Raw genomic sequence first — 13,511 nt, 5'->3', positions numbered from 1 at the left:
GCATGAGGAAGGCCTCCGCCAGGAGGAGCAATGCCAAAACTATCTTGTCATGTGTGATATTCTTGGCCAAAAGACACTTTGAATTTGTTGTTCTTATGAAGGCACAATCATCTTTAGGTAACTCTCCTGGGATGAAGTTAAAGAATAGACAAATGAGGTGACTGCACAGTGTGGTTGGTGGTATGGGCATGAATATATAGGTGGGAGAGCAAGGGAGTGTAGTGATGGTGATACATGAAACGAATGTACTAAAGACAACAGGTGCATATAGATGTTTCAATTAAAATATGTATTTTAAATTATAAAGCTATTTTGTAACTATGATTTTTCATTAAAATAGAATAAGATGTGGATAGGTAAGTGAGATAGTATTACTTATAGTGGTGACAAATTGAGTACTAACCTTAGATGGCAATCTGTAAAATAGAAAAAGGCATACATAACTACATAAACATCACGACACCTACATGACGATTAAATAGTTCCACAAATTTAGAGTCTTAAAGTAGAGTTGTTGCATGCAATAGATATCTTCGGGACCTATGTAAACAACACTACCTGGAGTAGGTAACTTGATTTTCACCTTCACTATTTGGTTACTATGGGAACACTGCACCAGGGTGATACAACTTTATTTTGAACACATAGCAGGCGACTCAAGGAACAATTTCGACTTCCCACATTCAAACTGGTGGTCTCTCCCAAAAACCAACAAGTGTGTGCCACTTAATAGCAAGAATTTCATTCAAGTACAGTAGAAATTCACTTCAGTTGCAAACAAAAAAATCAGTTGATGCACACCTTCACCTCTATCTCAGTAGAAATTGGTATCACAGTACATTGGTCCACTGGAAAGAATGCCACCGTGTAGGCAACTTGGTGGGGCCTTCCCTGCTGCCTAGTAAGATCTCTAATTCCAAACACAAATCTCACCAACAGGAATAGAATTATACCTTTTACTTCTGTCACATATACAAGCTTCAGAAATACCTAAATAATAGCTACACTTTCACAAAATCTCAAAAAAGGGATCAACATACTGAAAATGTGAAGTAATCTGTGATTAAGTCATCATGTAAATGAGGTAAAATCCCTCCTCTACCACTGCTTACCTGAAAATCCATTTTTAGACGCGATTGCTTCACAAATCAAGGGCTTGAAGGCATGTAAGCCATGGCACTCACGCCCTGGTAACGTTTACAATAAAAATATGATCTCTGAAAGATCGAAACATCATGATGCTGCCAGGCAAAAGTTTTAGTAATCAACCTGACGCAATCAAGATTTCTGTTTTAAGTTTAATGGAATTAATCAGAAAAGGGTTTAATGCTTACTATTACTGACTTAAAGATTTTAAGTTTGCATGTAGAATGTTTTTACGAGTTTTTTTTATTTAAAAAAGGGTTTGGGTTCCAACTGTGAGAGAGTACTGACTGGAACGTTATGTCAAAATATTCTTTACAAGACATGACAAAGTGTCATGAAAAGAGCTCAGCTTGAATAGTTTAGATTTATTTTGATGCACAAAGGGCAAAGAATCCCTCTAACTCCATCAACACATTGCTTTCATTTGTATCATTAAGACATGGTCCTAACTAGCATAACTCACAAAGTAAAATACAGCAAGAAGAAATTAACCCTACTTGGCGGAGACATTGGTACTAAAAAATAAATGTTTAAAATAAATGCATACCAAGTAGTCTCTCTTTGTTCACAAATATAATTAGAAAGGGCTTTGTATGCGGGTTTTCTTATTTGTGCGATGCAAAAACCTATTCTACCAAATATAATTTAAAAGTTTCTATAAAAGACCCAAAATTACAGTCTGTTAATCATGAGGCAAACACAGTAACAAGGAGAACACACAAACAAATTATATAAAAAGACACTTAAATTCCTTACCACCGTATCAAAACTATATATTAAAAAAAGTGTACATATGCAAAAAAGCCAATTTATATTCTATTCAACTTAATTCTTCCAAATTGAATTTTTAGCCCAGCCACCATGTTTCAACCTTACAACAGGTCTGCATCGGGGATTATATTCTCAAAAATCTGTTTTAAAAAGTTCCACTTCATTGATATCAATCAATCCACATCTCCTACACTATCCAGTCCTCTGTATTATCCACCCTCGTTCAGAACGCAATGGAAGAAGTGTGGAAGTGGTGATTTTTTTTTTTTTTTTTAACTGATTTCTGAGAATATGATCCCTGTTGTAAGGATGAAACATGTAACCTGCGCTGAGAGTTCAATTTGGAAGAATAACGTTGAATACAACATAAAATGGCTTCTTTTACTCAATGGACTAAATGGAGAGGAAATGCATATTTGGACTTTTGATAGAATAGTTTAGATACTGTGATTATGAATTTAAGTGTGCTTATACGATTTTTTGAGTGCTCCCCTTGTGTTTATCTTTGGGTTATAAGGGGGTTTAAGGAGGGTAGAACCTCATGGGTGGAAGAATCGCAATTGTGAACTTTGATACAACACTAACTGGTGTGGTGAATTAGTGCCATTGCTGACTTTTTGTTGGTGCTGTATTAATCTTGAGCTCCGAGGCATGATATTTTGTCAAATGTAGGCACACGGGTTGATGGCTTTCATTAGGACCATTAGGATGGATCCCCTTTCTAATTATCAACATTATATACATTCAGTCTTGTAACCAGATGTCTTTTGAGGCTATGAAATATAAACAAAACACTCGGGTTGTTAATTATGTACCATATGTAATGCTTGTGCTACTAAAAGACCTTATTCAAGCTGACTCCACCTCAGAGCTCCCCCTTCACATAAACAACAACCTGAGTGTTTTGTTTATATTTCATAGACTCAAAAGACATCTGGTCAGTGATTTCTTAAAGGGAAACATATTTACTCATCTCCTCTCATTGTGTTTTTGACGGCACAATGTGCCACTGACACACACAGAGTGATGTTTTCCTTATAACTTAGATAATTTATTGGGTAAATGATGTTACAGAGAAGGTATGTAATGTTGATAATAATAAGAGTTTATATGTGAATGTTTTACTGTTCCCTTTTTCTCTTTCTAGAAGAGAACAGTGTTTTCTCCAACACACGAAGAGTGAACATACCTGATACATTCCAAGCCAGCGGATAGTGTCCCCACTGGCTCAGAAAAAGGACCCATCCAATCTAATGGTCCTGATGAAAGCCATCGACCTGTATGGGCGCAAATAGGCTGAAACATGTTGATCTTATAAGTATGCTGATGTGAGAGACACCTTATATTTCCCTAGGTATCTCCTCTCTCTTTAAACCTTACCCCGCCTATGTTTAAGAAATTCCTGTTGCCTTGCGACAGGAGGTAATTTTAGATCACTACCTACTTGTTACGGATCCCATACTGTCCTTTTGCTTTGAGAAATGCCCTCCGGGTAGAGGGAAGACCAATGATGATGCTACCAGTTACTAGTATGTCAGTGAGGAACAAGTCATTGCAATAAAGGGTCCCGAAATGTATTTTTCAAAAAGACTTGTGCAAACTACCTGGTCCCACCCTTTTTGATACTTGACAAAAAAGATTAGCCATGTCTTGGAGAACAGCCGGTGCAACTAGGATTGCCTGTTAGAAGGGCAAACTACTTGAGTGGGCAGAAGCAGAAAGCACAGCATTAACAAAACAATTGGCATGGAAGGAGGTACGAGTCACATAACAGGATGCAATTATATACTCAAGAAACTTACGGGAGACAATGACAACTGGCTGCTCGGAGTAGTAGGGAAGGCCCTAAATCAGACGCAACAAACAGAAAAAAAAAAAAAAACACACAACAGGAACAAGATACACTTCACAGGCAACCAACATAAAAAAAGATCCCCAGGTCTTCACCGAACTTGAACGAGATGTACTCACAAGTTATAATGCCATTCTGGGGATTAGAGCCAAAACAGGAAATCGTGAGAAATCTAAAGATGGAAACCCCAGAAGAGTTGGGCCATTGGTGGGGGCGGCAATATATAAGAATAGCATTCATCAAATGCCTCAATGATTGTTGTAAGTTGACATCAAATCCATCATTAAAGTTACAAGGAAAAAGCAAAACGTTTATGATTACTGTATGCTTGTTTTCACATAAACTTTTCTAGGCATTGGTACAGGGGCAATTTTTAAGGCGATTCATCCGTTGGGGAATTCTTAGGGAAGTATGGAAATGTCAAACAGGTCTTTGTGTCTCCCTTTCACAGCAAAGTAAGTTTATCGATCATCTTAATAATTTGGGGGGGGGGGTTGGGGGATACAGCGCTACACCCTACCTAATGTAGCCTCATAGCACTACTAACAGATGACATCAGTATAAATCAGCAATTATTAGGTCTCGCCTGACCCAGCGCATGCGCTGGTCTGGCGAGACTTATTAAGAGGGCTCCAAAAAGTGCTACCAGGCCAGCCTAGAGCTACAGTGCATGTGCGCGGGCGCGCGCACCGCGCTTTACCGCTATTACTTTCACTTTCGCGGCCGCTTTGATGTTTGATCATGATCGCGATCACTTTCGCGGCCGCACGGCCGCTTGGCATAGCCAATAGGTCTCGCTTTTGGGACCTTATAAGTATTTAGTTATGCAAGTGTTGCATAGCTAAACACTTATAAGGTCCCACAGGCGAGACCTATTGGCTATGCCAATGCTTGTACTGAATAGTCGATAGTGAAGTTGTCAAATTCTTGAGAATCTGAAGCGCCATGAGTGTAGTTGCTGGTTTTTAGGCATCTAAACAATTCAAGCCTTAGTAAACACAAATGGCCACCTGCATTGAAGTGAACAATGGGTTTCACACAAAAAACTGGGTTTTTATGAGTTTCAGTAAGTAATTTTCCAGTCAAAGATGCACTGGGAGTGAGTTCCCATGGGATGATCCAGTCACAAGGATCTGGGTTTAATCCATCATTGCAGTAGTCAAGGCAGGAGATCACAACAGTGGAAAAAAAAAACTACAATTTTACCTGACATTTTCAAAGGAGAGGCCTAAGGTGAACAATAGAGTGGATGGAAATAAAGAAGATAGAAAAAGATGACCACGGTACATATTCCTCAACTCACCATTCCTCTCCCGTCCCCTAGTCACCCACAAACAATAGTATTTCACCCACCTTGACCATAAGTCTAAGATGTCCACCATAAACGGTGCTCGCATTGCCTAGGCGAACTCTTTCACACTCAGGTTGATCATGATGACGTGTCTGCCCAAGGTGAGAGTAACCCACCAGCATACTTAAAAGCCCACACCACACTTTGACAGCCTTTATGCCACTAACGTGTGGGCCACAAAAATGAAATAAGGAGCTCCGGCGTGGCTCGCAGAGGTGAAGTCGAAGCCAGGTCAACTTGCCTGAAGGACCAGTGCCACCACACTGGGAAGAAGGGGGAAAAAGTGTGGTGGCCTGGGCCCTCAGTCATCCCTCTAAGTGTACTACGCCATCTTTAATCAAAGCAAACCCAAAATTCCAAGCAAAGCTCTGTGCATGTAGTAGAAAGCAACTATATTCCTTTGGCAGGGTGAGGTGGTGCACGAGGCTGACGGTTGTGCGGCAGGCCCAAGCAGTGGAAGCAGGAACTGCAGTGAAGCGGGGAGATGGGACCCACAAAGTGTGTACTGTCCTGTAAGAGGGCAGTTGCCGAAGAAACATGCAGGCACATTTTAAATGGTCTTGCCTTTCTCTTCAGCAAAATTCCCCTACAAGAGTGGTGGACCACTTTGCAACACAATCCTACTCTGTCATTAGTGAGACCAGTAAATTATAAGTACTGCATTGCAACTTTGTGCAACACTTAATACCCAAAAATGTATTTGAATTTGAGACATAATTTCGACATCATCTATTGAAAAAAATAAAGGAAGAATAAAGAGGGGGGACTGGGTTATGCCATGTAGTCGTAATTTCTTCATGGTTGTCAGCACAACTTTTTTTATGCAGCACGCTGTGTTTTTGGCTATGGCATAGCGTACAGAGTCATCCTGATTTTAGAGAAGGTGTGGCTAATACCTGAGAATAGGTCGAGTCCAGATGGCCAAGTAGGGAAAGAATTAGCAGCAACCCTGTAAATGATGTACGGTGTTTTGAAATGCATGTTTCGCAGCTGCTGGTGGAGTTGCTAACGGATACGAAGTTAGTGGAGGCAAGACTGGTCAAAGCTCATTCATTTACATCATGTTGCTCAGATCTCATGGTGAGGGGGCATTACGCGGTCAACTGACTGGCAGTGACTTCAGTGGGGGCATCAAGGCACCACCTTAGTAAATATGGTGGAATCCTCCAATTATTTTCACACAGTGTTGAATTTTACGATGCTCTTCAGCAGCCTGGTTTGTATTTCTTGTTATATGAAAGAGAGTGCTCTCTTGTATGACTTCCGGCAATGTCCATGGGTCAAATTATGCCATGGACATCTGGCTGTCACTTCCCAGCTGCTTCAGAGGGTTCAAAAGTACGCATGTGGAATTTTGCAGTGAGGGGCGGGAGTGGGACTGGAGCTACAATTTCCCACAAAGACACGTTGTTTTCTGTTGGGAAGGAGGGAGGAGCAACAGCAGGGCTTTAAGTGGGGTGGAAAAACGGGGGGGGGGGGGGGGTCTCTCAAAGGGGCGTGGCTTAAGAACATGTAAGCTACAAACGTGCTTAGCATAGAGTGCCGCCTGACTGGTATTTTGCTGCTTCGGTCATTGCATCCAGATATTTAACACGACAAGCGGCTCATTAAGTAGGATGAAAAAACTGGGGAGTCTCTCAAAGGGGCGTGGCCAATGTAATCAAGGCCATGGCTTAAAACATGTAAGCTAAAAATCTGTGCATAGCATAGTGTGCTGCCCCACTTGTATTTGGCTGTTTCTGTTATTGCATCCAGATGTATAATACAACAAGTAACATCATACCTACAAGTCAGGACTATTGGCTTTGTCAACGGTTGTTGGCTGCGTAAGATAAATAAGCAGCAACTATGGCTTGTATATAATATTGAAAAAACTTCCACTTAAAGCCCTGGTGACACCACGACAATGTTGCTGCTCCTGAGTTTCAAAAAGAGAAGGGAAACCCATAGAAAAAAAAATTACTCTCTTTAAAGGATTTCCCTTCCCCTACACGGCTCACCTGGCATGACGTAATGCTGTAACTTCTCCACTAGTGAGAAGTGAGCAGACACCTACATCGATGTGCCTGCTGTCACTGCAGTCCAGAAAAAAACGGACCGCCTGTGCCAGGGCACAAACAGAGCCGATAGAACCCCGTTTCGAGGACCCTTTTAAAAAACTGCAGGTGCTCAGCACCGGTGAGACCCAGCCCACTTAAAGCCCTGACAACAGGTAACATTACACCTACAACAAGCCAGGACTATTGGCTTTGCCAATGTATGTTAACTGCATAAGATAAATAAGCAGCAACTATGGCTCCCCTGCATAGAATATTGAAAATGCTTCAGTTCTGAAATGATGATGCTGTGAAAGAACTATAGCGAGTCTCTTTGAAGTTACATCAAAGGCAGGGAAGGGGTGTACCGCTGCCGAGTTAAGATTTCTCAACAGCTGCTTTTAAGAACTGCCGGTGCTGAGCACCGGCAAGACCCGGACCACTTAAAGCTCCGAGCCAGAGTATGTTTACTGCTGTTAGAACAATGCACCTTTTGTCAGATGTGAAGACAATTATGTGAAAGGCTACTGAGATCTAGGTGAACCTGAGTGACGGTTCCCTCCATCTATGACCTTGTGGAGGGAGGGCTGCTACTGAGTAAGAGAAGTCTGATGTGGTGCAACAGTTGGAGATGCGAGCAGAACTATGGTGTAGCTTACTTCTAAATAGGCTAGAATTAGTTCTGGGATTATTTAAATAGGTTTTTATCCGGGAAACAGATAACTTTAGGGTACGACGTCTTGGGACCACGGCAAAATGTCTGGTTAAGATTAATGCCGAGGTGGAGCAGAGAAGCCCGGGCTAATGTTTGCCCGTTGCCTTGCCTGCCACAAGCAGCTCCGCGCCGGACCCAAGAATATGTGGAGCAGATTCCTCCTCCATAAATGAAAGAAGAAAAACAGAATCACAGCTCATCACCACACAGCGTACGGAGAGAGAGAGGGGAAAAAAAGGAAACCGCGAGAAGAGGCAGCAGCCGCGCAACCACGGCCCCAGGGGGAGGGAGGAGGACAACACACACGGAGAGCAAACATAACACCAGCAGCAACATGCAGCTGGCACTGAACCTATCGCCGGGAGGCAGGCCTGTTCGTAATGCCACCGCCCCTGCTCTAGAAGTCAAATCTCGCCTTCCCCAGTCATTTACAGAGGATGCCAGCACATTCGGAAGCCGACAATTTGCAGTTTCGCTCGTGAATATTCACTTCTGTTAAAAGCTTCTGAACGAGCAACCGTAACATGCCCTCATCCAGAGACCAAGCACGCGCCTCTGGGTCTAATTTTAGGCGCAGGCGCATCCTGCTTTTTTTTTTTCAGGAAATGGCGAAACAGTCTAAATTGCTCCGTGAATCCCTACTGTTAGAAAGGCAGCCTCAACAGCTGTTTTATACACTTTACTAAAGAAATTACAAATCTGTTTAAAAAAAAAAAAGATCACTACTTTAATAGAAAAAATTTCACACCGTCTACTTTATACGCAGGAAGTTAATGGATACTGTGGCTTATTATACAAACCCTAGTACATCCTGCAGTGGCTACTACATTTACATCTTAAACAAATTTTACACAAGTAATACGCGGCGTTAGAATGCTGCGATACAGGTTTTCCTCGCCGTAGCTATTATTAATTTTGGAAGGATGAAAGGCTAAATTGGAATAAACCAGTGATCAGCAGGTTGCAGATTTTTGTTGTTGTTGCTGCAGACACATCGCCCTACAGAAGTCTCTCGATGGGGAGGGGTGGGGGGGGGGGTGGGTGAAGGGCATCTCTTGCAGGTGTCTCTATGTCCTGTTTTGCTTGTTCAAAGTACATTATAATAATTCATGCATATGGGGGAGGGGGGCTAAAGCTCTTTTCCTCTCAGTGCTATGGTAGCTTCACCCTCAAATATGTTGTAGCAAAACCATTAATAAACCTTTTTAGCTTTTGAATGCCACCCACCAAAATACATTGAGATGAAGGAGACTTCTGGCCGAGGAGACCTGGTCTTGTTTCTTTAGGCCCATGACCAGTGGAACCAGCGGATTCTGGACTGCTTGGTACTTGCCAATCTCTTCCTTTTTAATACCCAAGTAGCCAAAGTTGCCATTGCCTGATCTGGAGTGGACTAGTACCAGCACCTCGCTAAGACATATGGTGTATAGATACAAGGTTCACTTTGGCCTCCTTAGCTTTCAGCTTAAAACCGTGGACTTAAGACGCTTCCTAAATTGGCAAGAGGTGTCTTATGGATTTGCCACACAGCACCCAGGGGATGCCCTGTGACATGTGGCCACATGTCAAACGAACTGGGATATATTTACTTTCTTTGACCCTGCACATTCAAAACTATTACATTTTTCCATGAACATGTACCACTTGTATGTGGACTGCAAAAAGATACAGGGGGCACCACATTATATACTAATGTGTAAATAATTCCACAGTCAACACAGGTGAGCCAGCAAGCAGCTTCTCAAACAATCCTCTACACAGGAATCAGTCAGAGTTGATGATTGAGGGGCTCGAGGATCAAAACAGGTAACACACATCAGTCCACTTCACTAGAGCACATCATACAGATGACAAAATGCTTCCATATACAATTGGATGTGGGTTCCTGTACAACATGCCTACTTGGCTTTCCGTCTCAACCCTGGTAGAATAATATCAATTCTCCTTACCTAGCAGTCACACATCAATACATACGAGTGATACCTTTATTCTTCATTGGCTGCGAATTCCTTGATTCATTACTGTCTGCCTTGTTCTCTCATAAAAGCCAAGCACTCCAATATAGGTAAAAGAACAAATAAATTATGCTCACTGGTTGGTCTTCTCATAGACTTCACTGTGACTGGCACTAGAATCACAATATAAAAAAACCAGGGGCACTGGAATTATGCGGCATGAGAGATTAATTATGCGGCAGGGTTGAGTAATTGCGCCAAGAAAATGAAATTATGCGGCAAAAAGAAAGTGAAAGTATGCGGCAAAACAATGCATATTTTGTAATAGTATTGCTTCATTATTTTGACATTTTTAAACAAGTTAACACTGTCTGGGTATTGATTACACCTCATCAGTAACTGTTTAAAATCCAAATATACCAATAAGCAACAGAAAGGTTAGCAGTCCAGTTTAGCAAAAGGCCTTCCACTGCGCTGCAGCACGTCACTGCATTTTTAGTAACTTTTGAAACGTTTGGGCCAGAAACAAAAACATTTTTGTTGAAATCTGAAGATTATGCAGCCGATGATGGATTATGTGGCAAATGAGGAAATTCTATAAATTATGCAAAAATCGCTGCGGCCGCACAATCGCATAATTCCTGTGGCCCTGGATAAAACATGCACAAAATACAGAGCACTGTAAATTGGAATTTGGACTCGCAGGCTTCTTGGTTGGACTTCTGTCATGTGGAGGGACATGTTGAATGACAGGGCTAAACACTCGCACACGGTGAATGGCCATGCACATAAAATAGGGCACGATTATCGGCACAACACTATGAATTACATTTTTTCTCTGCAACAAAGGCCGCAGCATTCTGCAGTTACAGCACAATGAGTATAAGCCAGGGTTGACTCGGCATCATAAATCTTAATGGAGAACTATCGACTACTGGTTCCCGTCAATACGGCTCAGCCAATCGCATCTTTCGACACTCCTAGCTTCCTGGAAAGGTGCCCCCTTTCTTGATGAAACACCTGGAGCTCATCTAAAAGAGTTACACGAATATGAATAAATAAAACTAATTTGTAGAGCGAACACCACAAACTGAATTCCTTTACAGATACTTTATCATTACCTAACTTATCATACAAGTTATCCACCGCTGAAGGATGAATGTCAATCAGCTACCTCGGGACTCCAACGTACGATCTGCAGGGTACCACGCAGATCTATGCAGCAGGAGCATTAACCCGCAGACGTAAACATGCAACTTGCAGGCAACTGGCAAACCTCAGTGACCACCTGAATTGTCACTGGAATTAGAACCTGCGTAGTTTACAGACATAACACATATTTTCACGATCAACGAGGCAGAAGGGATCGCCAGCTAGCAACAACATTCAATAATGGGGAGAGGATGTGGTCCTCTGGCTAGACTGCCTACTTTGGTGCTGGAAACCAGGGTTCGAGCCTCGGTGTCGCGTCCACATCCTGTGATTCTGGGCAAATCACTTAATCTCCCTGTGCCTGAATGTGTAATGTAAATACGGTGCTCATGTAAAGCGCTCCGGGTCGAGGTCGCGCTATATAAAATATGCACCAAAGAACAAAAAAAAGATGTGCGCTTGGGAGGTTTATGCAAATAAGCACACGCGGAATATAAACAAGCAGCAGGCGCTTAACACACCGAACCATTCCTGCATTTTAGAAACTGTCTCGGACCTTAAAGGACCCTCGCAAAGAAGTGACATTTTTCCATCTACCACACCCGCCAGTATAACCGAGCAATGGCATTAACTAACGACACTAGCGTTATTACGACGACTTCGATAAAAATATGTGGGTAGACTCAGAATGTCCATCTGTTGCACAAAACGTGCAACGACGGTTTTCACAGATGAAAACAAAATGGTGATCTCACAGTCGAGGGGAGATTTGGGGATGCTGGTCAAATCAGGGCAGATTCAAATTATGTTTTGTATATGAATACAGGAGGGGTTTTATAGTGCATTCACGGAGGAGTTGATCTGTTCTTCCAATCCTTGACTTTCTGTCACTGGCAGCTAGCTCCTAAACCCCACCCACGTAGAAAGCGAAAGGTCAGGGTCAATCATGAGTCTTGACCCTATATAGCACTACGAGGGGTGGGCCGCCACCAGGGACCCACACAGCAAAGCAGATTTATTGGTTCTGTTATTTTCTATTTTTGCCTTAAATTTTTCTCAAACGCACTAGGTATCGGAAACAGAGGATTGTTGCTTTAATTAGTAATTAGATCACGTCTCATATTTTCTGACTCATCCATGAATTCCTAAAGGAATCTAAAGCTGGCTGTGTCACTGTGTCCGCGGGGCACACTGCAGCAGGGTAAAGAGCCACGGCGCAGACACACAGACTTCCCAGTTTAGCAGACTTTAGGGGCTGGCAGTATTATGCGTTTAGCACCTTCCCCCCTTCGTACCCGAGGGCTTGGACTGCTCCTCTTCCGGCTACCTGGTCTTAATCATCCCCGGCCAGCAAGCCTGGACCAGCCTTTGTGCGGATGATACCAGCAGGCACTGCAGAAGGTCCCAGCCTTCTCTTCTGGCAGCTTTCCCTAGGTGCAATCTGCTGTCAGAAGACCACGAGCGCCCCGGTACACTCAAAAATGTCATTTTCAGAGGGTCCCGGACTGCGACTCGCTTTTTCGCAGCAAACTGCTCCTTCAAGTGGCGTCAGTCCTGTAGGACGGACTTGGGAATCATACATGATAAAATGGGCATTTAACTGCGCGCACATTCCTTTCTCGATGGAACGCGCAGAACATAGCGTTGCAAATGCCCAAACACCGATATATCAAGCATTTCAGAGTCATTATTATTTTTTTTAAGCAGTATTCGTCTTATTATTTATTATTACTGCGGATTGCTTGCGTGTTGTCATTTGACTCACCTGCTCCGGAGAAATGTCAAGGATCAGCTGCTAGAAAGGAAGCCGGAGTGATGAGGCAGTGGCAGCCGGTTTTCACCTCCTCCTCCCAGCTATGCTGCGGTCCTGGTGGGGGGAGGGGCCGCCGCTCCACAATCCCTTTGATTTAAAAAAAATATAAACAAAAAAAACAGCCAAACAGAGTATTTTTTTAAAACAAAAGGGGAAAAAAATCGCTTCGTGTGCGTGGAAGGACGTCTCGAGGCGTGGATAATAAATAAATAAAAACCCAGAGGGAGGGAGGTGAGGCAGCGGCAGAGAACGTCTTCCCTGGAAGTGTTTCTGGTATTTTTCCGGTGGCTCTGCGGGTGCTTTGCTCCCTGTCTTCTCTATGTCGCCGTGGCCCCTAGGGCTGAGCAGCGGGGGCTACTCTTGCATTGAGACCCTCCATTTAGAGCCAGGAGAGAGAGCGATCCCGGAAAGTGAATGTGGTTGTAGTCTTTTCCTTGCAGCAGCTGCTGGTGGCCATCTGTAATCCCCAGGCCCTCCTCCTGCCGCCTGACTGGCTGCTGCGCTCCAGCACTTCCTTTCTCCTCCTTCGTCTGCGCCGCACAGCCAGAACCAGGAAATACCGATCCACGATTGGATTTCTCTGCAGTCAGTCACCCTGCCTCGAAACCATTCAGGAGGACAAAAACACTACACCGCCGCTGTGATTTCCATTATTCCCGTTCGTTTCTTTCACTGCTCGCTCGGCTCGACAGAAACTTCTGTATTTAGCTCTTTGCGCGC

General features: G+C 43.2%; 1 protein-coding gene across 9 annotated transcripts in view; it reads right to left on the bottom strand.

Annotated features, from left to right (window-relative positions):
* WDFY3 (WD repeat and FYVE domain containing 3) overlaps positions 1-13,308 on the bottom strand; it is a 1,391,721-nt gene extending 1,378,413 nt beyond the window's left edge. For 7 of the 9 annotated variants that reach the window (XM_085636563.1, XM_085636568.1, XM_085636565.1 and 4 more), the window contains exon 1: positions 12,744-13,279. The gene's annotated coding sequence lies outside the window, so the exon portion shown is untranslated. Of the gene's footprint in view, positions 1-12,743 lie in introns of all 9 variants that reach the window. The other 2 variants (XM_085636566.1, XM_085636564.1) reach the window with 2 other exon arrangements.
* Between the last annotated feature and the right edge of the window lie 203 nt (positions 13,309-13,511).

This window comes from Triturus cristatus, chromosome 2_1 (assembly GCF_964204655.1).
Source record: "Triturus cristatus chromosome 2_1, aTriCri1.1, whole genome shotgun sequence".
NCBI classification, from domain to species: Eukaryota; Metazoa; Chordata; class Amphibia; order Caudata; family Salamandridae; genus Triturus; species Triturus cristatus.
The sequence above is the reverse complement of the archived record's forward strand: the minus strand, read 5'-3'. Positions and strand labels throughout refer to the sequence as shown.